Source organism: Macaca mulatta, chromosome 10 (assembly GCF_049350105.2).
Source record: "Macaca mulatta isolate MMU2019108-1 chromosome 10, T2T-MMU8v2.0, whole genome shotgun sequence".
NCBI lineage: Eukaryota > Metazoa > Chordata > Mammalia > Primates > Cercopithecidae > Macaca > Macaca mulatta.
Genome location: NC_133415.1, coordinates 11,596,147 through 11,621,382, shown reverse-complemented (window position 1 = coordinate 11,621,382; position 25,236 = coordinate 11,596,147). Strand labels below are relative to the sequence as shown.

The window sequence follows — 25,236 nt, the reverse complement described above, 5'->3', positions numbered from 1 at the left end:
CCCACCACCACGCCTGGCTAATTTTTTGTATTTTTAGTAGAGACAGGGTTTCACCGTGTTAGCCAGGATGGTCTCCATCTCCTGACCTCGTGATCCGCCCGCCTCGGCCTCCCAAAGTGCTGGGATTACAGGTGTGAGCCACCGCGCCCGACCTAAAATGTTTTCTATTTTAAATTGAATGTAAGAAGATACCATCCTATTTAAAAGTTAGTGAGTTTAATAAGTTTTGTTATAACTTGATTTTTTTCCCTAAAGGTTTTCCTATAGTTTGAAGTATAAAAGTCATTCTTAGGTTCCCAGCTTAGTTGGTCCCCCATGAAATCACGAGTTCTTAGACTGTGTTTCACACAATGCCAGGGTACATTGCACCCTTACTGAAGGGAACTTCTTGTGCAGAGTGTGGGGCTCTTGCAGAACAAAACGTACCACTTTTTAGCACATAAAAAAAAATCCTTGAGCTGTTTTATTATTTTAATACTTTACCTTTGGTGGAGCAGAAATGATTTATTTGATGGTTTTGGCAGATGATTTTTTTTTAGGAATCATCTTTAACACTATTAGCCATGTAACTATTACCAAGTACATAATAGGTACTCAATTGTTATTTTTTTTTTTAATTAAAATGTGATGCACTTCTAAACTAAAGTTAACTTCAGTCATGTAGAATAGCAAGCAATGGGTGGAGTTTCCAGTTGCTTCTGTTTGGTATTCGTTATAAATCATTTTTAAAACTGAGAAGTTGGGGAAAAGATCAGACATTTTTATGGAAACTGCATTGATGACAGCAGAGTGTAATTTTGTTGATAGTGATTTGATACACAATTATTTGAGGGATTTACTGTGCTCGTGGATTAGCGCTGTGTTGTTACTGTAACAGAGGATTGGCGCAGAGCCCTGGCCCAGTGCAAAGCTCTCTAGCATCATTTCTTTTCCTTCCTCAGCAGCCCAAAGCCCCCGTCTCTACAACTCCATGCAGCGCAGTCCTGGCACAGACCCCTAACCTGAAACTCCAGCCAGTTTCTCTAACAACACGCCTCTCCCCTTCACCTGCCAGATGCTTCTTGTTCTCAGACACTGCACCCTGAAATTGGGAGCTTTCACTGAGTTAAAAAGGCAAATATAGAATTACCTAGCTCTATCAGTATTTTAAGTGCACTTGCAAACTTAAATGAGAGCTCTTGCACAAAACCACTTGAACTCTTTCTTAAGATATGCTAATTTTTTTTCTGTCTTTGATTGAACTGTTGACCTTCTGGATATACGACTAGTTATTACTTCAAGTATGTTTGGAACTATTCTTGCCCTAACCATTCTAAAATGTAATTAGCATCGAGACATTATTGTAGAAGCACAGCACCTGGGGCTGGGATCTCATTAGATGGCAAAAATTGAGCAGGATTGTGCATGCTTCATGCTCAAAATATCTCTAAGAAAAATTCATGGCATTGGGGGAAAGTTAAAATTGGTGATTTCGTAGGCCCTTTCTTGCTCACATATTTGATTTGTATAAGGATCCAAGCAGAGAGGAGATTGTAGTTCTTCTGTTTAAAAAATGAAAGCAACTCTATTTTCTTAGAACTCTTCTTATGTAATGTGGCTGCTGTCACATCTCTGGGTCAACCAAAACCAAAATAATACATTTTCTGGCTCTAGCCTTTTCCCCCCTCAAGAAATGCATAGCATTTTTAGGCATTATCTGATTTATCCTTGCAACAACAGATGTTACAGAGAATGAATATTCTCTAGGAGGTAGTTAACAAAATATGGAAAAACTGAGGCCCAAAGAGGTACTATAACTCATGGGTTATTCACACTCCTCCCTGAACATTCCCCCATCTCTTCTACTGGGGAAGAAGCTCTTTATTTTCTGAATTGAAAACCATTTCATGCCTCCTGCTCAGTTATTTCAGTACTGGCTCCTAAGTTTGGCACCAATCCCAACTGTTATGAAATCGCATACGAATAGTAATGTTCTTCATTCCTGGGATCACAAAAGGTTATCATTTCAAGTTCATTTCAGGGCACTTTAGATGTCCATATTAGGCCCTAAATGATTGGAACCATCGGGAGAGGGCTTGCTTGACTCTGCCATTCACCTCATTTGTAAGTCTCTACCATGTTTGGACACTGAGTTGTGTCTTATTGTTTAAAAAATAACTTCTCATTATAATAACATTTTCCCTTAATTGCAAAAATATTTCTGACCTGAATTTATTCTTGTCATAGCTGTGTGAGCAAGCAGAGTCTTGTTTGCCTCTACAATATATTAATAATGTATTAATTAGCTTCCCAGTGCTGCCCAAACAAGGAACAAAAAGGATTTATTTAAATCATGAAAACTGAAGTGAAGCGAACACTTTGGTAAATATATTTTAAGGGCAGTCTCAGCATTAGGTAGTGTGGCAAATTTTTGTCCTGACTTTTGAGAGAAGATAACCAAAAACACCACTCAATTAACAAAACATTTGTTTAGTACCTACTATGCACAAAGTCTGAGAGGTAAAGGAGGCTAAGACACATAAAATTGGCCAATTTATTTTTATAGTTAAAAGGCAATAAAGGCAAGACACTATAAGTATTTTGATTTAGCTACAATTAGCTGAAATATACTAGATCAAATCATATGAAATTAACAGTATCTGAGGGCTGGCTGCCGTGACTCATGCCTGTAATCCCAGCACTTTGGGTGGCCAGAATAATCACTTGAGGCCAGGAGTTTGAGACTACAGTGAGCCAGGGTTGCACCACTGCACTCCAGCCTGGGCAACAGAGCGTGATCCTGTCTCTAAAAATAAAAAATAAAAATAAATAGAAGATACTGACAATATCTGACCCTATTTTTTACCCCAAAAGTGGTAATTTTATAGAATTTAATCTAATATTAAGGTACTCTTGTCATACTGTACCAGCTCCTAAACACTCTACTTTTCATTTTACTTCTATTTCTAAGCTATCATTATTACAACAACCAAGAGAAGGTCAATACAGGTCAGAGATTTGACTCCTGTTTTTTATATGTATTTATTTTTGTAGATTCACAAATAACATATGTTTTGCAGTTTTAAGGTTTCTAATTATATTAGACCCTGTTTTTTATTTTATTTAGTCATCGTCCTTGCTGCCTGTCCTTCACATGTGACATTCACCAAGTCAATTCTTCATGCCATTTCTTTCACAGTCTTTATGCAAACTCATTATCTCCATTTCCATCTATTCTTCAGAGATGTATGATTGCAGAAAACTCCCCTTTTTTGAAATATTGTTCAATAGAGATTAAATCTAACATCCAGTTTTACCTGTCTATCCTTGAATTACAGGTTACTGAGAAGTCAGAACAGATAGCCATACAGGTACCCCACTAAATCCATTCTTCTATCTCCTTCAATATTTAACAAATATTTACCAAGCATCTATTTTGAGCAAACATTGGAGTAAGTCCTCCCATAGATATGAAGTTGTATAAATAAGGATGCATGCATTCATGTAAATACAAGTTTAATGCTAGATATGTATTGTTTTAAGTACCTGACATGTATTAGTCTATTTATTCCTATCTAAGGGGGTAAGTACCATTGTTGTTTCCATCTTAAGCATGAGGAAACTGAGGCCAGAGAGATTATATGAACTCCTAAAACCCAAACTCTTAACCACAGCTTTCAAAATCTGTCTGGTTATAGTGGAGGACCCAATGTCAAAAAAGCAAGGGCTTTTCCCAGACCATGAATACAATGTGTGACAAATTAGCAGTTCCTCCCCATGCCCTAAGATAGTAAATATCCACCCAGGCCAACTGTGTCTGTCAGAGAACAGAAAGTGGGCCTGTCACACTGTTTTCTCCCAAGAGGGTCCATCTGCCACCGCTCCTTTGGTACACACTAGGGGACACACACTGTCCAGCATATTCTTGCAGAGTCATATCTTACCCCACATCTTATCACAACCCTGCTAAAGGTCAGGCACTATCAAGAAAATGTTCACTCATCTTCCCGTTATGCCCAATGTGTGAACTGATAACACATCTAAATTCAAAGAAAATCAACAGATGTCACCTCAGTCAACCTGAAAAGTCTGGTGACTCATTCCCACCCTTCTCACAGGGCTCCTGCTGGGCTGCCTAGTTCTCCTGAACCAGCCTCCAGGCCTCCTGCAGCCGGGGCACAGCTCAGTGTTGGAGCCCCCTCTCTGCTACTCATCAGATGAGTGTTGACTTTCTTTGGTGCAGACATTTGAGTTGCATTTGAATTGCAGAACGTGCTGCCCCCGTTCTGTGCTGACTGTGACCCCACTGCGTGTGCCCGGAGTCAGGCTAAACAAGCTTGCCTTGGAAAAAATAACAGGGAAGGAGATGCTGACTCTTCAACCCCTAGAGTAAGTTCTGTCCCTCTGGAGGTAAAGTCATAATATCTAAATATGGCTCGATTCCTGTCAGGTCTTATAAATACACACACACACGTGGATGCTGAAACCGTGCATGCCCTGACAGCCAAAAAAAAAATCAAAACGACTTACTGTCTCATTAGCAGGACAAGACCTGGTAGGCCAACTCACCAGAATAAAGGATACAAAAAACGGGTATTTAATTTTTCTACACACGCGTGCGCGCGCGCACACACACACACACACAAAATGATGTAATGACCCCAAGAGAGCTGGTTGCCCTGGCAATGAAGAATCATTTGTGTATTCAGGGATTTTCTTGTTTAAATTTAAGCTAGCCACTTGAACTTCTCGAGCTTTCTTGAGCTTAGCTTTAGGTCTTCATCCCCAGACAGAGGTCTGACATCTGTGTCAGCCTCTAGCAAAGCAGGAAGCTTAGAAGTAGGACCAAAACCTCACAAGCCAGCCAGCCTGGCTTTGAATTTCAGCTCTATGGTTTCTCAGCTGTGTGACCTGGGTAAGCTACTTAACAACCTTGAGCCTTTATTTCCTCACCTGTAAAATGGGAATAATAAAATTAAAACAAACTTGCATGGGTTCATTATGAAAATTGGATCGATTAGATGACATAATACGTAGCAAACATTTAGAGCTGTGCCTGATTCTGAATGTGAGTTATCTGTAATAGTGACTTGAGATGAGTTCACACTGCCTGGCAGGAAACCATTCAATTCCTTTTTGTTTTTGACTTTAATCTTTGAAGCGCTTTCATCTCATTTCTTCTTCTTTTGTGTTTGTGGAGAAGGAGGATGTTTAGCCATCCTTGGAGTATAATCTTTTATTAAAAACCATTATTAAGTCTCTTCAAGTTTCTCTTTTGCAGTAAATGATCTAGATTACTTAATGGTTCTGTTTTACATGTTTTAATCATTTATTTGAACCGTCTCCAGATGTAGTACACACAGATATATTGTCTAGGAAAATTTGTTACTGAAATTCCTTACCATCTTTGGTTCATTAGCTCAAATGTTTAAAACCCATTGTGTCTATTTTTATTATTTAGTTAGTTATTTTGGCAAGACAGGGTCTCACTCTTTTGTCCAGGCTAGAGTGCAGTGGCACAATTATAACTCATTGCAGGCTCAAACTCCTGGGCTCAAGCAATCCTCCAGCCTAAGCCTCCCCAAAACTCATTATTCCTAAGAGCAAAGTTGAGTTCCATCATATTGTCAGTTGGTTTCTCTCCATCATATTGCCAGAACCATCTAATTCTCAGATGCATAGTTTAGGACAAGCCAAACCAGAAGAGACCATAGGTCATTCATTCATTCAACATTTACTAAGTGACTGCTGTATGCCAGAGGCTGGGCTGTGCTGTAAGATCACAAAGAAGATATTTCTCAGTTGAAAGAGCTTGTGGCTTGGGAGAGAAGACACAGAAGCAAACAAATCATTACAAATGCCTTTCCATTGGGTGCCATACTTGAAATGAGCAGGTGAGGCCAGGGTACCCTTGGGGCAGAAGGGAGGGAGGATTAAGCTCAGGGAACAGCTTTACAGAGAAGGTGACATTTGCACCATATTAAAGGATGGCAAGAATTGAGGAGTACAAAAAGGAGTATAGTCAAAGAAGAAGCACCCAGGGATGATTTGCACATTGTAAATTTAGGTAACCTTACATGGGCCTGCCGTGACTGAGGCCCAGGGTCAAGGAAGGGAGCAGAGTCATAAAGCTACCCAGGTCAGCCAAGGCCAGGCTAGGAAACCTGAGCTTTATCGTGCGGGCATGCAGAACCAGAGAAGGGTGCAAGAAGAGACATGGCACAGTCTGATCTGTTTTGCACAAATCACTCTGGAAGCAATGAAGATGGGAGAGTGGAGGTATTTGAGCTTAGAGTCAGGAAGGAGAAGTAGGATGCCGGGGTTGTGAGGAAAGACTATAAAACCCACACAAAGGAGGGCTGATGGAAAGATGGAAATCAAATTCAGGTATATTTAGGCCAGGTGCAGTGGCTCACGCCTGTAATCCCCGCACTTTGGGAGGCCGAGGCAGGCAGATTACCTGAGCTCAGGAGTTCGCAACCAGCTGGGCAACACGGTGAAACCCCGTCTCTACTAAAATACAAAAAATTAGCCGGGCATGGCGGTGTGCGCCTGTAGTCCCAGCTACTCAGGAGGCTGAGGCAGGAGAATTGCCTGAACCCCAGGAAGCAGAGGTTGCAGTGAGCCGAGATTGCACCACTGCACTCCAGCCTGGGCGACAGAGCGAGATTCCATTAAAAAAAAAAAAAAATTCAGGTATATTTAAAAGATAGTGTTTAGAGACCCATTAGTGGAAAATGCCAGATTTGAGAAAGGGGAGGAAAAGACACGGAGGAGTCCAGAAGAAATTTCCAGATTTCTGGCGTGGATAACCGTGAGGGCAATGGTGCCAGATAGTGCCAGAATGAAACTCATATAGGCTGGCACAAATCCACCTCTCAGAAATGCACCTCAGAGACACCCGTTCTGCTGAAGGTCAGTAGAGAAGGCCAACTTCATGTGCAAAGAGCAGTATGTGTATTTCTTACTAGCTATTCTTTTTAAAATACTTCTTAGTATATGGGACATACATGAGCTAAGATAGTATTCATGCAGGAGTTTTCATTTTTCATATTCTGGCAATTGTGTTTTCAAATATGAGATGCTAGCATTATTTCCGTTATCTATGCCTAACATAGTATGTATCTACGGTTCAAGATTATTAATTGTCTCCCCTGCCTCCCCACTAGAAGGTAAGCTTTGTGAAGCCAGGGATTTTCTCTCTTTTGTCCTCATCTCCATTCCCAGCCCCTAAAACTAAGTTTGACTCCCAATAGGTGCTAAATACTTACCGAGTAAATGATTGAATTTCCATGTGGGTAAAAAGAAACAGTCATTTCCTTTACTAATGAGGAAAGAAAAGGAAAACAACAAACAAACCTGGACTTAAAACAGTTTTTACACAAAGATCCAATTTGCAAAAATGGAACTGAAGTTTAAAAGCTATTTTTCTCCCTGCAGCCCTGCTTCTGGGAAAATCACAACTGCCAGCTTAGATGGTGGTTTTCACTGCCCGGTTACAAATTCTGCATGGTTGTACATATTGGCAGGACTCAGCTTCCTTAAATGCCATTTGATCAGTAGGGAAATGGTGATTTTCCTTATTGATTTAATGCCAGTTCCTCTTTTATGAAAAATCCCACGTGCTGCTCGCTGGCACATGTACCATAAAAACTGAACGTAGCGGGCCAGAAATTAAGCAAGTCACTCCTGTTCTTCTCCAGCCATGTGATGTTAAACCATCTCTACTTTCAGGCTGGAGTGTTCAATCACTCTTCCTTTAAATTTAGCGCAGTGATTATTCCTCCTGGTGGATTGCACATATGCTCCTTAGATCTACAAAATACTCATTCCTGGATGAACTTTAAGCTCCCAAGAAATGCATGTAAAATACTGTTTATAAATCACGGGAGAAATGTTTCACATTCTCATTACTCCCAAGTAGTCACACCAAACCTTTCTCTCCAAGATTCGCTTTTTTTCCTAGTCTTAAGAGGGAAGAAGAACTTTGGGCAGTAGCACTGTGACAGTAATCACCACCATCGTACTTTCCATGGGTTTTATGCAGTAGCCTCACAGAAGTGACAAATGTATGGTTGGGCGCAGTGGCTCACGCCTGTAATCCCAGCACTTTGGGAGGCTGAAGTGGGAGGATCAACTGAGGTCAAGAGTTCGAGACCACCCTGGCCAACATGGTGAAACCCCATCTCTACTAAAAATACAAAAAATTAGTCGGGCGTGGTGTTGGGCGCCTGCAATCCTACCTACTCGGGAGGCTGAGGCAGGAGAATCACTTGAACCCAGGAAGTGGAGGTTGCAGTGAGCCAAAATTACACCACTACACTCTAGCCTGGGCAACAGAACGAGACTCCGTCTCAAAAAAAAAAAAAAAAAAAAAAAAAAAAGTGACACTGTAGGATACCCTTTCATTGGCAAATATTTACTGTGAGTAGAACAATGTGCTAAGTCTATAAACTGCAAAGAGGAGTGGGGCTCGGTTCCCATCCTCTGGGGCTTACAAGGTAGCTGAAGTAAAACTCAAACCACAAAGTGAAGTTAATAGTCACCAATGAACTACATAGTTAGTAAGCTCTCCACTGGTTCGGAAGAGGGCAAGAGTAACAAGACAGTAATCCTAAAGGAGATGGACTTGAGTTTGAGCTGGACCTGAAGTCAGGAGCTGGAGTGAGTAAAGGCAGAGGGGTGGGAACATTTGTGAACCAAAGCTCAGGTGGGGGTTACAGCAGGCAGGGTGGGGATAGATTGGGATGACTTTGAATGCTATGCCACTCTAAGGACTTCGGACTTGACTCTACAAGCAAGGTGGAATTATTAAGAGGTTTTGAGTAGAAATGATGTGAGCTGAACAGTGCTTTTGAGAAACTAAATCTATCAGAGATTGGTGCTCCAAATTAATTGGATGTGTTTCAGACTTGAGATCATGAGACCCTAACCCAGGCTGGGGACAGTGGGATGTCTCCATCATACATTACATTCCTGTGAATACTTCTCAGGGATTCATATGAAATTGTGCCTCAATGTGCCTACCTGGCTCTGCACTGTAAGACAATGATATTGTGATCCTGTGTGCTGCTTGGAACCAGCCTCATTCCTTTAGCACCCCAGTTTGGACTTGGAATAGGCCCAAGTGTGGCCTGTACACAAACCTCAAAGAATCCATGTGGCATAGATGTAAAAGCTGGGAGGAATCTTGGAGCCCTCCAAGTCCTCCTCTTCAACTTAGAAAGAAGCTAAATCTTGCTCATCTCCCCAGTGACAGATTCAGCATGTGGCCTCAGATCTTCCTGTGCTCCAGCAGTGCTTCTGAGGCCAGTTCAAATTCTGCTTTGAGGTGTGCGTGTACCAATTCTGGTGCAATCCAGAAGCATTTTGGACGAATGAAGGAGTTGTTTATGTTTTCTTGCCCTAATTGAGATAGTTGAAGCTGCTCTCCCTTACTCTACACCAAGCCCCCAGATCTGGTACCTCCCTGAGTCCCTGACTTCATCTCTACCAATTCCCTGCCTTGCTGCTTCCCCCACAACACCCTATTATTTCTTGCATCCTGCCATTGGTTGTGTTGTCCTCATTTTCTGAAGCCTTTACCTCCCGTCTTAGGCCTCATCACCTCCAGGAGACTCTCCATGGCCTCAGCCCCTCCCTTAGGTGGACCAAGCTTCCTCCTTGGAGCTCCATGCTACCCTGCATAGGGCTCAGTCACTGTGTCTCCATGATGTCTTACAATTGTCTATTTATGTGTCTGCCTCCTATCCTTCAACTGTGAGCTCCCTGAGGAAAGAAAGTGTGGGTACGCATCATTGAATACTCAGCGTCTAGCACAGTGCCTGGTACACGCTAGGTATTGAAATGTCTGATAAATAAATGAATGACAGTTGCATATTTGTCTTCTTGGTATATTCATTCATTTGATAAATATTTATTGAGTAATTACTTATAATCGAATTGGCGCTGTGTAGTTACACTTAAACATCAAAATAAACCTATCCTTTCAAGCTCCAAATTATGCATGCATAAATTATACATGTGAAGTATTAACATGCACACGCAGCAGAGAGTGTGCGTATCTACAAATACCAGAGCTAGCAAATGAAATAAACTGTGTGCCAGATGTCCCGAAATTTACAAAGAACCAAGAACCAAAAATGACAGTTAGCTCCGTAAGCCCAAGAAAAGAAAAAAAAAAAAAAGGAAAAGAGCAAAAAAGCAAAAGAACAAAGGAACCTTGAGCATAAGGAAGTGGCTATGGTTTTTTCTACATGCTCAAGCCAGGGGTGGGGAAGAGTCATAAAACCTTTCTGTGCTGGACCGGTTCATGTTAAGTCTGAGTTCCTCAATCGCTGGTTCTCAGGAGCTGTTTGGAAAATTCATTGCCATGCACGAGTCGGGGGATTGGTTTTTTTCCACTGGAAATTGTTAATGGGGACTGCATTAGCGGCCCCTTATCGCTTTGCCTGATAGAGAGACAGCAGGTTCGCCCAAACAATTCTGGAATCCTGATCACTGCCAATTAGGGGAGTATTGTCTGGCTGACATAATCAAGTGAGTATAAATATATTTACCGTGATTGGAATGGGGAAGGGAGACTGCAGAACGACTGAGGCAGAAGCCGCCACCCACTGCCTGGCTCCAGCCCGAATCCAGCCCGGTTTGTCGCCCTGTGCTCAGCGGATGCGGTCACCGGCTTTCTGAGGTGGAATGCACAGTAGAGAATTCAGGACTAGAATTGCTTCTCCCAGAGAGGAACTTGTCTTTCCTTAGTTTTCCTCCCCTCTTCTTCTCTTTTTTTTCATGCTCACTTCTGTGAAATCTGAAAAGAGAAGAAAAAGCAGATGTCACGGATCACGTTTAATTCTGCCCCTGCCGGCCATGCTGTCCCCACTTACCTTCTCTGTAATGGAAAGTGATGGTGAGGCACAGTGCCCCGACTGGACCCCTCACCCTCTCGGCCCACCGGCGTGTACAAGTTGGTCCGGCATTGGGTTTATTTCATTGTTGATTTGTGGAGCTTTGATGGGAATCCCTGTGATATGAATCAGCCCTGGGATTGAAAGACCCTGAAAAAAACAGTCCCTTGCAGTGGGCTAGCGATGGGAGGAATTGCTCACATTTCAACAGCTGAAAGGGAGGCATGTTTAAGTCACATCTGGTGGCGTTCCTATTGTCTGAATGGAGAGCAGGGTCTTTTTAAGCATCCAGATTTCAAAATGCAGGCGGCATCTTTTCTTCCCCAAACAAACGGTCAGGATTGGATATGAATGGCTGAATCGCATCATCATGGGAGAGGTCAATGACAAAACTGATCTCATGGCTGGATTTCAACCCTGGTCCGTCCAGGCCCAATCGATCCAAGGCATGACTTTTTTTTTTTTCCTCTCACCCCTGACTACTTGATAATGGCCATTTCCAGGGCCAAGTTGATTTTGGCTATTTTCCTCCATCCCCTGTGTGCTGCCCTGTCTCACCACTTGAGGGTTGAGGCCCCTTCCCAATGGCTACAACAGGATAAGGGGACCCTGTCCTTCTGTCTCCTTCATCCGATAGTTTGTCTTCACTGCTGCAAATCACTCTCAGGCCTGCCTTCCTGGATTAGACAAAAACTATTTTCTTACTGGTACTGCAGATACCACACGTGGACATGTAAGTAGGAAGGTGCAGGTCCACAAATATATAAGGAGCCCAGACAGGAGAAATGTCATTAGAGAGATCACTCTCCGGAAAGGCATCTGACCACCCGTGTTCCTGCCTCTTCCTGCTACCATTTTCCTCCTTCGGCTGCTCAGAAATTGTCAAGGCCAAACTCCTTTCACCCAGATTCCAGAAATGCACTTGTTTCCTTTGCTTTCCAAATCTTAATGGATGAAATACTTTTTTTTTTTTTGTCTTCTATCTCTCGCCAGAAATATTGTTTTTTTGAGAACCAGAGCTCATTTATCTCCAAGGGAGAAAGAAATTCGTTCCGTGTTTACCCATTAACAAATTACCACTTACGTGAAAATACTGGGACTTCCCTCATTCTTTGCTAATAAATGGATTATTCACCTTGGTTGAACCTTGGCAGAGGCAGATGGATAGCCACTGTTCCCTTCAAGTTGGCTTAATATTCTCTCGTTGGCTTTTGTTTCCTTGAAGCACAGAGATTTCTCAGTGCTTTCTTTGCTTGATTCTGCTTTTAAGGAATGTGCCCAACTTCTTTGAGTCTGTTTAGTAAGCTGAACTGATTAAATCCCTGGCGTTTCTGGAGGAGCCTACTGTGTTGGGTGCTATGGGTTCCTCCCCACTTGAAAGTTGAATGGAGTCACCCATCTGAATACTAACTCCCTCCTAATCCATTGGTTTTTCTACTGTGTAGACAGGGGTATGAAGTAGCCATTTACCAAGATATAGTGCTATGTCATAAACCGAGCTTGAGTTCTAATGTTAGCAAGACCTGGTTTGTACAGTAATGCAGGCTTGGGCACGTTGCTGCTCTCTTTTGAGTCACAGATTCCTCATTATAGATGCTGATGGGAACAACAGAGCTGTCTGTTCATCTTTGCTCTTCTCCATAATGAGATAAAGCCAAACAGGCAGTGAAGAGCCTGGTCTAACCACATAACATTGGTGCAAATTATATACGGTCATAAGAAGGTAATTTTTACCTGAGCATTTAGGTGACATTTGGTGTGGTATTTGATGCATGTCATTTAGTTACAGAGATAAAACCTCCTGAACACACGTAAAGCTCTTGGCCTGGTTGAACATTACATCTCACACATGTTTATGCTTTTTACTAAGGATACTTCCTGCTAGGAAGTTATAAAAAAGAAGATGGAAGTCCATTTAATGGTATGTAGCAATATCAGTTTCCTGGCTTTGATACCGTACTATGGTGATGTCAGATGTCCCCATTGGGGGAAATGGGGTGAAGAGTACAGGGGACCTCTCTGTACTGTTTTTGCAATTTCCTGAGAGACAGAGGGAAAGAGAGAAAGAGAGAGAGAGAGGAGGAAATGATTATAGTGACATGAAAAAGGAGTGTTCATCTTGGCTTTCGTCCCTAGCTGGACAAATATTTACATTTTGTTTGCCTCTTTGTGTAGATTTTGTGAATAGTCATGGCTAAAAGCTAGCGTTCCCTTTTGTGTGGCAGAGAAGAAAGAAAATAGAATGAGCTGAGAACCCCTGCCAACATTATATTAGAAAGCCACCTACTTCCTGCCTCTCCTCACTCTCCTTACCTATACAAACTTACCTTCTGCATCCTTGTCCTCCTCCTTTCCCATTCAAAGGCGAGATGCATCTCCTGCTGAACAAATAAACTCCTCCACCTGACCAAGGTGTCCCATCCCTGCCTGCTGTCTCCAAAGGCTCAGTCCTGCTACATAATCTCTCTAGGTGAATTCCTTCTCACTCAGGGTTTTCGCAATCATCTATATTGGAATAGCACCCAAATTTATGGCTCTACCTAGACTTTTTTATTGAGTTCTACACCTGCATAGCCAACCCTTGACTGGGAGTCTCTACCTAGATCATTCACAAGCATTTCAAACACCCCTCTAATTATCTTCTCTTTCTGTATTCCCTTACCTCAGAAAATGCTACCAACATCTACCCTAATGCCCCCAGCAGGAACCCAAGAGTCATTCTAGACCTATGCTGTCCCAAGTACTTCAATGTGGCTTGTCCAAATTGAAATGTGCTGTAAATGTAAAATACACACCAGATTTCAAAGACTTAGTTTGGAAAAAATAATGCAAAGTATCTCAATTATATTTTATATTGATTTCAAATTGAAATGATAATATTTTGGACATATTGGAGTAAATAAGTTATTAAAAATAATTTTCTTTTACTTTTTAATGTGCCACCAAAATATTTAAAATGGCATAGTAGCTGGCATTTGTGACTTGTTTCTATTTCTATTGGATGACACCATTCTAGACTCTTTTTTGTCTTTTAGCCCCCTTCCAACTGGTCATGATTCACAGTGATTCCCTTGAGTTAAGACAAGGGAAAATAGTGGTTAAGTGCACAGACTGAGTTTGAATCCTGGCTCCACCATTTTTTGATACATATGAACTTGGGTGATTATTTAACCCCTTTGAGCTTCACTTTCCTCATCTGTCAGCTGGATATAATAGCAGTTCTTATTTTGAGATTCTTGCATGCTTTAAATGGGATAATGTGTAAAGCACTTACTATGGAGATAAAAACATATGGAAAGACCCAGTGTCAAAAGAAAGAGCATCATTACTAGCCAAGACTACTGCAATGCTTTCTCCATCTTCAGTTCACCCTGCCCTCCAGTCCTTCATACTGCCATCTGATTAAACATTCCTGAATGCAAATGTTATCAAATTTCCAGTGACTTCCCATCATCCTTGGTATGAAATCCAAAGTCCTTGGCATGCTTTCAATGTCCTCCATGATCTGCCCCCAGTCCAATCACTGATTGCATCTCCTGCCTGTCCATGATTGAACCAGTTGGGTCCCCAACTTCTTGCACACACCATTCTCTCTGTGTGTCACATATGAGCTCTCTACTCTGCCTAGCTACTTGTCTGCAAGACTCAGTTCAACTGTCATCTCATTTGGGAAGCTTCCACTAATCCCTCCTGCACCTGTCTGCATCCTAGGCTAGATTAAGAGCCTGCCCTTTGGGTTCCTGAACCACTTGAGGTTTGGTTCATTGATCACACTGATCTCACTGGTTTGGCTGGCTTGTTTGTCTTTCCTACAAGACTGAACTGTCTGAGGTCTTAAGATGGGCTGTCTAGTCCACACTGGATCTTCGTGCTCTACACAGGGCTTGACACAGAGTGGGACACAGGGAATGTTTGTTGAACGAATACGCAAAGCATATGGATACTCCTGAGAGAGAGAAGGTGGGCAAGGCAGCATTGCGAAGTTAAGCAGCAGAAAATCTGAAAACAAACCTGGGGAGAAATCACCAATTCCTGGAAGTACAGAGAGAGGAAGGGGAGAGAAGAATCTGTGCAAAGAGTCAGTAATGGAGGACTTGAAATGAAAGGCTATTAAAGAGAGAAGATCACTCAAACAACAGAACTGCATTTGGTACTGTTGGTGGTTTTATAACTTCCTCTGAAATAGTTCCAGGAAGAGACAAGTTTCTAGGATGGTGCAAATCATATAAAGAAAGGATAGGGTATTATAAGCCAATTCAAGGGATTGTCATCAGGACTAGATACATGGGTGGTACAAGTAAATGTCAACCTGGTGACTACATGATGGGACTAGTAATAATTTACTGGGGCTGGTGCCCAGGAATTTTTTTGCTGTGGTGCAGATGCCAAGCATGGAAAAATCTGACAAGTTATAGGCATGAGAAAGTAGATGGTGAATTTGAGAGTAAAAATGTAAAATGCCAGAGTAATCACAAGAGAAATGTCTGAATATGTAAGAGAGTTTAGAAGATTTCTGCTTTACCACAAATACGGACTTCAAGAAAAATTCCCTCATAAGAACAGAAATTCCACTATATAAAACCTATTTATCAAAACACACAGTATTCTATAATATATAATGGTAAAAGCATGCCTTTTGACCCACACAATATTAAAAGCAGCAAATAACACAAGAAAGGTAGAGAAAACAGAAGGTATGACATTTTGTGGCTCACAAGGTATATGAGTGAGATTTACATACTTCTATTCCAAACCACAGCCTTCACTAGAACGTCTAAAGGCTTCATTGTAGGACCTTCACACTGCTTATCCCAAAGGCTAGCCCACTCCCCGGTTTTCCTATAAGAAATCTTGTGGGACAGGCATTGCATGAGGTGAGGGGCAGCAGGGAAATTTGAGATGAAAGGGTGTAAAGATCAAACAAGTCTTTGCTATTCCTCTGAACAATGCTTCAGTCCATCACTTTGAGATTTCTGTGGAGAAAGTAAAGATTTGGGATATACATATACTAAAACAACTATTGGTTGCTTATCTGAAAATTACCTTTAGCTGGGCATTCTGTATTTTATCTGACAACCCTACTTGGTGAGGTATACATTTTCTTATTCATACTTCTTGCGAGCCACAACATCTTAATAGTTGTTAACTATTAAGGACTATGCATAAAAGTGACAATAGCTGGCCAGGTACAGTGGCTCATGCCTGTAATCCCAGCACTTTGGGAGGCTGAGGCAGGAGGATCACTTGAGGCCAGGAGTTCAAGACCAGCCTAAGCAACATAGGGAGACCCCTGTCTCTCCAAAAAAAAAAAAAAAAAAAAAAAAAAAGCTGGATGTGGTGGCATGCACCTGTAGTCCCAGCTACTTGGGAGGCTGAGGCAGGAGAATCACTTGAACCTGTGAGTTGGAGGCTGCAGTGAGCCATGATTGCATCACTGCACTCCAGCCTGGGTCACAGAATGATACCCTGTCTCAAAAACAAAGGTGACAGTAGTTAACAACTATTGAGTACCTACTATGTGCCAGGCACCATACTAAGTGAATTAGATGAATATTCCACATATTCTTCCCAAGAACATTATGAGGCAGGCACTATTATCATCCCTGTTTTTGAAATGAGGAAACTGAGACTCAGAGATGTTAAATAACTTGCTAAGGGTCACCCAGAAAGCTAGTAGTAGAGAAGGGTGTGAACGCTGCAGTCTGACTCCAAGGCTCATGTGCTTGCCCACCTTACCCAGATGGCAGCAGCACTGAGCAAGGGGTAGATACGTTAAGTCCACCAGAAGAGTAAGAGAAAGTGAGACCATGGGATATGAGGCGGGCAGGCCCTGAGTAAAGCTTTAAAAGAGCAGTTGAAATTAGACCCGGTGCCTTTGTTTAAGTAAGAAAAACAAGGTAGTTCTAGACAGATGTAGCCCCATACCAGGACTCACAGTATGATGAGAAGGGCACCGGATGCACATTTCAGCCCCTACTACAACCTCAGCCTGAGGCCTTTGTGCTGTGAGCAACCTGCACGACCATACATAGCAATGTGAGTTTGATGGGAGAAGGAACACCAGTGCAGAGACAAGGATGTCAATGGGGGGCTTAGAGAACCAAGGGAAGCTATTTACTAAAGCATGTTTGCATGGTGCAGGTGATTTTCTAAAGTTAATTTTGACAGACAGAATGGGGAAAGATTGCTGAAGGCCTGAAATGACAAGAGAGACTTGAGTGGATCTGGGAGGTCATGTGACAAACATGACATTAACAAATTCTAAATGGAAAAAAATGACCCTCAGAAAGTTGTGTGTCAAGGCTGGGAATGGTGGCTCACGTCTGTAATTCCAGCACTTTGGGAGGCCAAGGCAGGTGGATCATTAGAGGTCAGGAATTCAAGACCAGCCTGGCCAACATGGTGAAACTCCATCTCTAATAAAAATACAAAAATTAGCCAGGCGTGGTGGCGGGTGCCTGTAATCCCAGCTCCTGAGGAGGCTGAGGCAGGAGAATCTCTTGAGCCTGGGAGGCGAAGGTTTCAGTGAGCCAAGATTGCACCACTGCACTCCAGCCTGAGTAACAGAGCGAGACCCTGTCTCAGAAAAAAAAAAAAAGAAAGTTGTGTGTCAAAAGCTTCAACACACAGAGGCCTTTGCTCCGTCAAGCAAGGAGAATAGGGTGGAGGAGGAACAGGAACACAGTAGCTAAGGTGACAGCTGCCTCACCAAAGGAAAGTCTTTGGCTTGCAAAAGAGGTCGAGGAAAGCGGAAAAGCAAATGCCGAAGAACAATGAGTGAAAAGACGAGTTTCTTCCACTTGGCATCTCCCCAAATATGGCCCTGAAGAAAGAGTTGACCCTGTTAAAGTTTCTTTCTTTTTCCTGTGGGGTTATTAGAGTGACATATGAGAAAAGGGCCACAGGCACAGTACAGTTTGATTTCAGCCAGGCTTTGCATGACACCCTAGAGATCAGAATGAGGACAGATAGGCCGAAGGATAACTACTTAATTAGGTTTGAAGTTGATACTCAGAGTGTTGATTAAAGGGTCAATGACAACGTGGAGGAGGTCTTTAGGTAAAGAAACTGAATTCAAAGATAACCAACTTGCATGAATGAAGGAGCCAGGATTTGAACCCAGCCCTACCTGACTCAAAAGTCCATGTTCCATTTATTATAAAACAAAACCCAAAAAGGCATGAAGTTCACTTATAAAGAAGAGTTGAAAGATATAACCAGAGGGTTAGAAGTACGAATCCATGCCCAAATGAACTGTGGTAGGCTGAGAAATTGGCCAAAGAGGGAGAACAAAAACAAGATGAAAGAAAGGTTAAATGTGAAGCCGTGCGTTTGGGTTCCAAGAAACCCGTTGCAGAGGTGGAGAGATACATCTTGACCATCTTCATGTTGGGAAACACCCGGGCTTTTGTTGTAGTTGTTGTTGCTTAATTCCCAAACAGCAGCTGGGTGTGGGGCACACAATTGTAGCCCCAGCTACTCAGGAAGCTGAGGCAGGAGGATGCCTAAAGCCCCGGAGGTCAAGGCTACAGTGACCTGTGATCACACCACTGCACTCTAGCCTGGGCAACAGAACAAGACCCTTTCTCAAAAAAAAAACCCAAAAAACCAGCCAACAATGTAACACAATTACAAAATCCTCATGTACAAATGAAGTGATTAAATCATCCTATTCTACTCAGCCCAACTCAGACCATATCTTGAATACTGGGTTCAAGTCTAGATCATGTATTTTGTATTTTGAGAAAAGCAATGAATAACTGAGAGGAGACCTGAGGAAAATGACCAGGAGATCAAGGAGTTGGAACCCTGTCACATGGAGGGTGGTCAAAGACCCCGGGGTTTTTTAAGCTTAGAAATGAGAATTTGGGATTTGTGATTCTCATTTTCTCTTTCTTTTATTCATTTGTTCCTTCTTTCATTCTTTCTTTTTCTTTCTTATTGTGGTCCTTAGCACAGAATTCAGGCTGAAAGAACTTCTGGTTCAACATAAATAATTCACCAAGCTGTCAGGTCACTCTTTCCAATCCCAGCCCTCCCCGATGCCCATTCTCTATCATCTCAATGAATTAGGGAAGGACTGACTTTCTGGACCACTTCCAACTTTGAGAATCTAGGATAGGGGCACTATTTAATCAAAACTGGCAAGTAAAAAGAAAGAGAACTATTTTAAACAAGACAAATACAAGAGGTGTTCCTTAGCTGACCAAACTCAAATTAGAAAGAACTAAATTTCCCAAAAATAAGAATATTATAATTCATTTGATGAAAGGAATTTGCCATATTATCCCTTTGGCATTTTTTTTAGTACCTTTACTTGTAAAAATGTCAGGCCCTCCCACTTTTCTGGGATAGACTTATCAAATGAAGCAAGGGGAGCTTCTCTGTAGATAAATGATCCCTTTTGCAAGCTTTGAGATCAGTGAGCTAAAAAAATGACCAGCATTCCAACAACAAATGAGGGCTTGGGAGCATAAGTAAAAGTGACAACAAGGTTGAAGTAATTGTGGTCATGCCGTCCTCTGCTGACACTTTCGTGCTTTGCCCAGATGAGAATCAAGGTAGCCCAGGGCACAGGCAGTGAGGAAAAGGAGAGGGGGTGCTGAGCAGATTTGCAGCATTTGTGAACAATGTCACAGCCCTGGTGAAAGCAGAGCAAGAAGATGGAGGCTTTCAAATCCATGATAAATAAGCCGTGCTTTCAGAGCCCAAATCAATAAAAACAAACATGAAGTGAACAGAAGGGAAGAGGGAAAAAAAAAAGAGAACGTGAGGGCACCATAAAATCCTGGTGATATATTCCAGGGGAAATCATGATGTGAATAGAAAATGAGAAGTAAAAGAAAATGAAGCCTGGAGATTTGTAAAATGTCTGTCTGTCTGTCTCTCTCGACTATCATTCTCATCTACCCCTGCCACCCCCACCCTACCCTCCACCCTTCTGATGGGGTTCATTAAATGATTTCTGAGCTGGCGGTGGGGGGCGGCATTTTTCATGCTTCTCTTACGTTTGGGTTTTGCCAGCAGGATTCGCGGTGTTTCTGTAGACAATTGTTATTGCTTTAGGAAACGTCAAGTGATACATCAGTCTAGCAGCAGAGTGAGGCTCGAAGTAGTATTTCCAGCGAGGTTGGTGGGCTCTTTTTGTCTTATTTTTGTTGTTTTGGATTGATGTTTTCATGGTGTCATTTTAATAAGAAACGTGTCAGAGAATTAAAAGTGGAAGTATGCGAGATACACTTTCTCTAACTGGATTCATGGTAAGTTATTAACTTTTCAAGGAGAAAGAAAAGAACTTGGAAAAAGCAGAATGTATTGTGGGGAAAGTTGATGAAGGGAAAGGTAAGAGAACCGCGACAAATGAGACACAGACAGGAGGAGAGAGAAAGAGAGGAAGAGGGAGAGAGAGACGGGGGGTTGGGGGAACCGGCAGAAGGAAAGGGAAAGAGCGACAGTTTGTAAGTCTATTAGCTGAAATTGTTTCCATTTCTGCAATTGCCTTAAAGCACATGATTGCTTGGTCTGAGGTCTGCCAGGTTGATTGCAGTCTTTACCTCTTTGACCAAGAGGTAATGGGCTTGAATTTCTTGGGTATGTGAAAATTGCTCTTGTCAATTTTTTGGCTAAAGGACAGCCAGCCAGGAAGGTTGAGAGGGCCTAAGCTAGTGAGCAGTCATCCCGAGCAGGTAGGAGGGATTTGATTATGTTGCTCATAGCGGGAGAGGCAGCGTGGCAAAGTGAAGAGAACACACAGCCTTAGGTGCCAACAGACATGTACTTGAATCTCTTGCCTCCGTTTCCCACCTATAAAATGTGAAGGATGATGATAATAACAATAATAAATGTTGCAATGGGTGTCCATTTGTAAAGTTCTTGGCACCTGATAAACCATATCAATCCATGGTAACTTATTCTTAGCTGGTTCACGTTTCTAGGCATTGGCAAAGTCTGGGTGGTACATGTCCCCTCAAAGGTAGCATCACAGCGACTGAGCTCTGTGTGGATGGCAAAGTGTAGAAGCCTGGTCAGTTTTCTGTTTCTCCATCCACCATTTCTCCCCACTTCCCCTTGGTTAGTGCTGTCTTCTCTCTTTCCTCACTGAATTGTCTTGATTAGTGTCGTACTTTCTAGTAACACTGCAGCTAGGACTCCACAGGCAATAGGGAGAAGCTAGCGCCTGCCCAGGGAAAGTGAGGAAAAATAGGTGCTTGAAAGGCTGAAAAGTAATATATGCTTGGTGGCCTTACAATTTGTAAAAACAGTTTTGAATTTGTCTCTACGAGAAAGGATGGTAGATAACCAGAATGCAAAAATGCTTTGAAGAAAGAGTCATTGAGCAGTCGAACCAAGCATTCTACGTCCTCTTCGCTGCAACATTGGGGTCTAAGGATTAGTATCTGCATTTCTGGTGAAGAAACTGAGGCGCAGAGAAGATAAACTAAGGTTCTCCAGCTATGAAGTAAGCAGCAGAGCCTAAGTTTGAAGCCAGGTCTGTCTGATCCCCAAGTCCTATAGTAAACCTCCCACTGAGGTAGGCAAGCCTCGCCTTGCAGAGAGTGGCAAATTAGAGAAAAAAAGAATCAAATGTGTTTGAGTTTAACAGAACATATACTTTGTACTTAAAGAGAAAGATACTTTTCTTACAAAAAGTTTGAGGACAAATGAGACTTCATGTGATGCGTCTTGCACTAAAAAAAAGTTCGATTATATAAGCCAGACTGGCATTGATTAAAACAGAGCCAGGTTAATAAATACGCATAAGAAGGAAGAATTGGCTGGCTCTGCCTTGGACATCACCCAAGTTACAGGCAGGGGAGGGGACCGGCCCTGCGTGGGGACAGTCTCCTGACTTCCTGACTTGTCTTCTTCCTTCTCTACTTCCCTCCCCTCACTACCCTTCCCTCCAAAACCCAAAAAACCTTAAACAGGAAAAAAGGGAGCTAATTAAAACGGAGAAAAACATCCTTGAGACCAATGAAATCTCCATAATCCACAGTGACAGACAGGGACCTGCAGAACAGCAATTTGATTAAATAAGGATATAAGGGATTTAGAGTGGCTCTCCAGTTGTGTAAAGTGTGTCCATACGTCTGAAAAATACCGTATTTATTTGGCTCCCAAACCTGAAAACCTTCTGACAGGGGAGATTGTTCCCATTTGGAAACTAGGAAGAAATCACAAGTCAAGGCCATGGGGTTCTGGCAGGGCTGGGGATCTCATGTTGGGTGGAAACCCCAAGAAGCCAGCCAAGGGTCTACAGGAGGGGCCCTGGTAGAGAGAAGCATTAGCACGCAAGGGCAGGTAAAGCCGCCCTCGCAGGATAACTGTCGGCTGAGCCTGAGGCCCTTCCCAGCCGGGGAAGAGAGAACAGCACACCTCTCCTGCCCACGCCTCGGTGTCTCACTCAGGATCCAGCTGCCCATTAGTCACCTGTCATCGGAGACAGCTCTGTTGGTGGCTTTCAGCAAAAGTGAAGCAGCCAGAGGATGAATCGTTATTCGGGGAACACACCTGCGCACAGGACAGGAATGGATGGGAGTGGGGAGCGCCCTGGGGCTTCTGTTCAAACGCCATCCTCAGGGTCTCCAAGACTCGCCTCAGCAGCTCAGCCGCTGATGAATTATAACTCTCAGACAAGCTGCAGAGGCCCCTCTAGTTCCATGTGTTCACCCCTGCTGCTCATACCGGGGGATTTATGCTTCCTGGGGCTGGGAGGGGAAAATAATGAGTCACCTGGGGACAAGAGAAAAACAAAAATGCCCTGTATGTGCAAAATCACCTAAAATGGAGGCTTTTAGAGGACGCTAAAATCCCAGCCAACAAGCCAGAAATTGTTTGCTGGGGGTAAATTTTATGTGTCTTTGCTATCTTTGGATGCAATAAAGCCAGAAATGTTTATATCTCTTGAAGGGATCACCTGTCGAAACAAGCCAGGTCCTCTTGAGAAGGCTGTTTGTTCTCCTGGGACCTCGAACCTGAGAAGAAATGGTCCTGTATCTCTGACTTGGGAGGTCCAATTAAGCAGAGGAACTGTTGGCTGTAAATCATCTAAAGTAGAGGATCCTTTGGGAGGCCGAGGCAGGTGGATCACCTGAGGTCAGGAGTTCGAGACCAGCCTGGCCAAAATGGCGAAGCCCCGTCTCTACTAAAAATATAAAAATTAGCAGAGCATGGTGGGCTGTACCTGTAACCTCAACTACTCAGGAAGCTGAGGCATGAGAACTGCTTGAGCCTGAGAAGTGGAGGTTGCAGTGAGCTGAGATCGCGCCACCGCACTCCAGCCTGGGTGACAGGGTGACTCCATCTCAAAGTAAATAAATAAAGCAGAGGACCCTGATGGCCACCCCCAAGTTCATGGCTACCTGCAAACTTTATGTGGTGAAGCACTGGTGGGGGGCCCAGGAGGCCCTGCATGAGTTGGTTGTAGCTGCCGTGATTCCAACTCCCACACCACCCTCTGCACCTAGCCACAGAGCCGCATCTCCAGAGAAAACCAGAAGCAGGACCCTACCAGAAAAGAATGTGAGAGTCTATTTTAAAGGCTCCGGAAGATGAGTTAGAAGTGATTCAAGAGCAGGCACAGTAAAGGAATATGTAAGCCTTGGTAGACATTCAGTAAGAAGGGTAAATTTCCAACATGACCAGCTGATTAAGAGGTATTCTCTTAGCAGGGTGTCTGCTGGTTTAGAATAAAGCAAACATTTTGTCATCTGCGAGCCCAAAATGGGGAAAAGCTAGTCCTTGGTCTCTTGGTGAGGCTCAGCCTTTTTTTTTTTTTTTTTTTTTCTGTCACTTTCCCACATTATTTTCAGAATACATTGGTTTGGGTCTCTAGAAGAATATTTAAGCAGCGGCTCACAGGCAAGCAGTAAGGTAACTGTCCATTCTATGCTTACAAATTTTCAAGAAGGGCCATCTGTAACCTTTCTCAGTTTCCTATTCCCATGTCCAATGCCCAATAAGAGGTAATAAACTGAGGCAGAAAGGTCCCAAACACAGATGTAAGATGCAGAGCAAAGAAAAACACACAGTGGGGTTTCAGTACAGAATCATTAACCTAGACTCTAAGCAGGAGCGAGGGAAGTCCACTCAAGAGGAATAGGAACCACCTCTCCAGGCTGCTTAGAAGGAATTTAAGCAGCAGACAATGTGTAGGAGAAGATGACCGCGAATTCTTTGACATCTAAGCAATTCTGTATTTTAAAGGTTTGAGTCTGAAATGTTAAAGTTTATGTGCCTTAAAACTCATGACAGACAATGAAGACAATCACCGAACCTGTCTAGTTAAAGGTTACTGGGACTCAAGATGCAAAGAAAAGTTACCAGATGGAATTGATGGTTTGGGGTGCACCATTGCCCTCTATTGGATTTTAAATAAATCAGGCCTCTTAGTGTAGGTGTGTTGCACCGTCTCTGGCTGAGTTTGCTGAGAAGTCAGGGCACCTCTGAGTGGGAAGTTAATTGATCCTTTTAAATAGCTCCTTCTGTCTCCTGCCCCTTCCCTGAGGAAATCAACCAGAGTAACGCTGAGGGCAGGTCATTTGCATGTCTTCAATCATTCAACAAACATTTCCTAGCTGCCTGCTAAGCCTGGGCTAGGCATTGTAGAGAATCTAAGAAAAAATAACAACAACTGCCATTCGTTGGACACCTACTGTGTGTCAGAGTCTACACATTAATACAAAACAACCCCATGAAGTAAGTCTGGTGACTCCCATCCCACGGATGGGGAAACAGGACACTCAGGAAGTGGCACATTTTGGATTCAAATCCAGGTTCGTCTACTGCTAGGCCTGTATTCTGTCCACTAAACTACAACCCTTCCCCTCAAGAAGTTTATAAACTAGACTGGGCACAGTGGCTCAAGCCTGTAATCCCAGCACTTTGGGAGGCCGAGACGGGCGGATCAAGAGGTCAGGAGATGGAGACCATCCTGGCTAACATGCTGAAACCCTGTCTCTACTAAAAATACAAAAAACTAGCCGGGCGCGGGGGTGGGCGCCTGTAGTCCCAGCTACTGGGGAGGCTGAGGCAGGAGAATGGCGTGAACCCAGGAAGCGGAGCTTGCAGTGAGCTGAGATCTGGCCACTGCACTCCAGCCTGGGCGACAGAGCGAGACTCCGTCTCAAAAAAAAAAAAAGAAGTTTATAAACTATTAGGGGGAGATAGGATATAGATATAAATGTATATATCAGGGTTTGACAAACTACAGCCAGTGGGCCAAATTCAGCCCGTCATGTGTTTTTGAACTTGAGCTAATTTACATTTTTACATTATTGAAAAAAATATCAAAACAATAATAATACTTCCTGTCATGTAAAAATGCTACGAAATTCAAATCTCAGTGTCCACA

At 42.9% G+C, this 25,236-nt stretch overlaps 1 protein-coding gene across 6 annotated transcripts in view; it reads left to right on the top strand.

Annotated features, from left to right (window-relative positions):
• GRAP2 (GRB2 related adaptor protein 2) overlaps positions 1-25,236 on the top strand; it is a 71,415-nt gene that overhangs the window by 15,297 nt on the left and 30,882 nt on the right. For 3 of the 6 annotated variants that reach the window (XM_077948409.1, XM_077948408.1, XM_015150334.3), the window contains exon 1: positions 10,273-10,518. The gene's annotated coding sequence lies outside the window, so the exon portion shown is untranslated. 6 annotated transcript variants of the gene reach the window in all.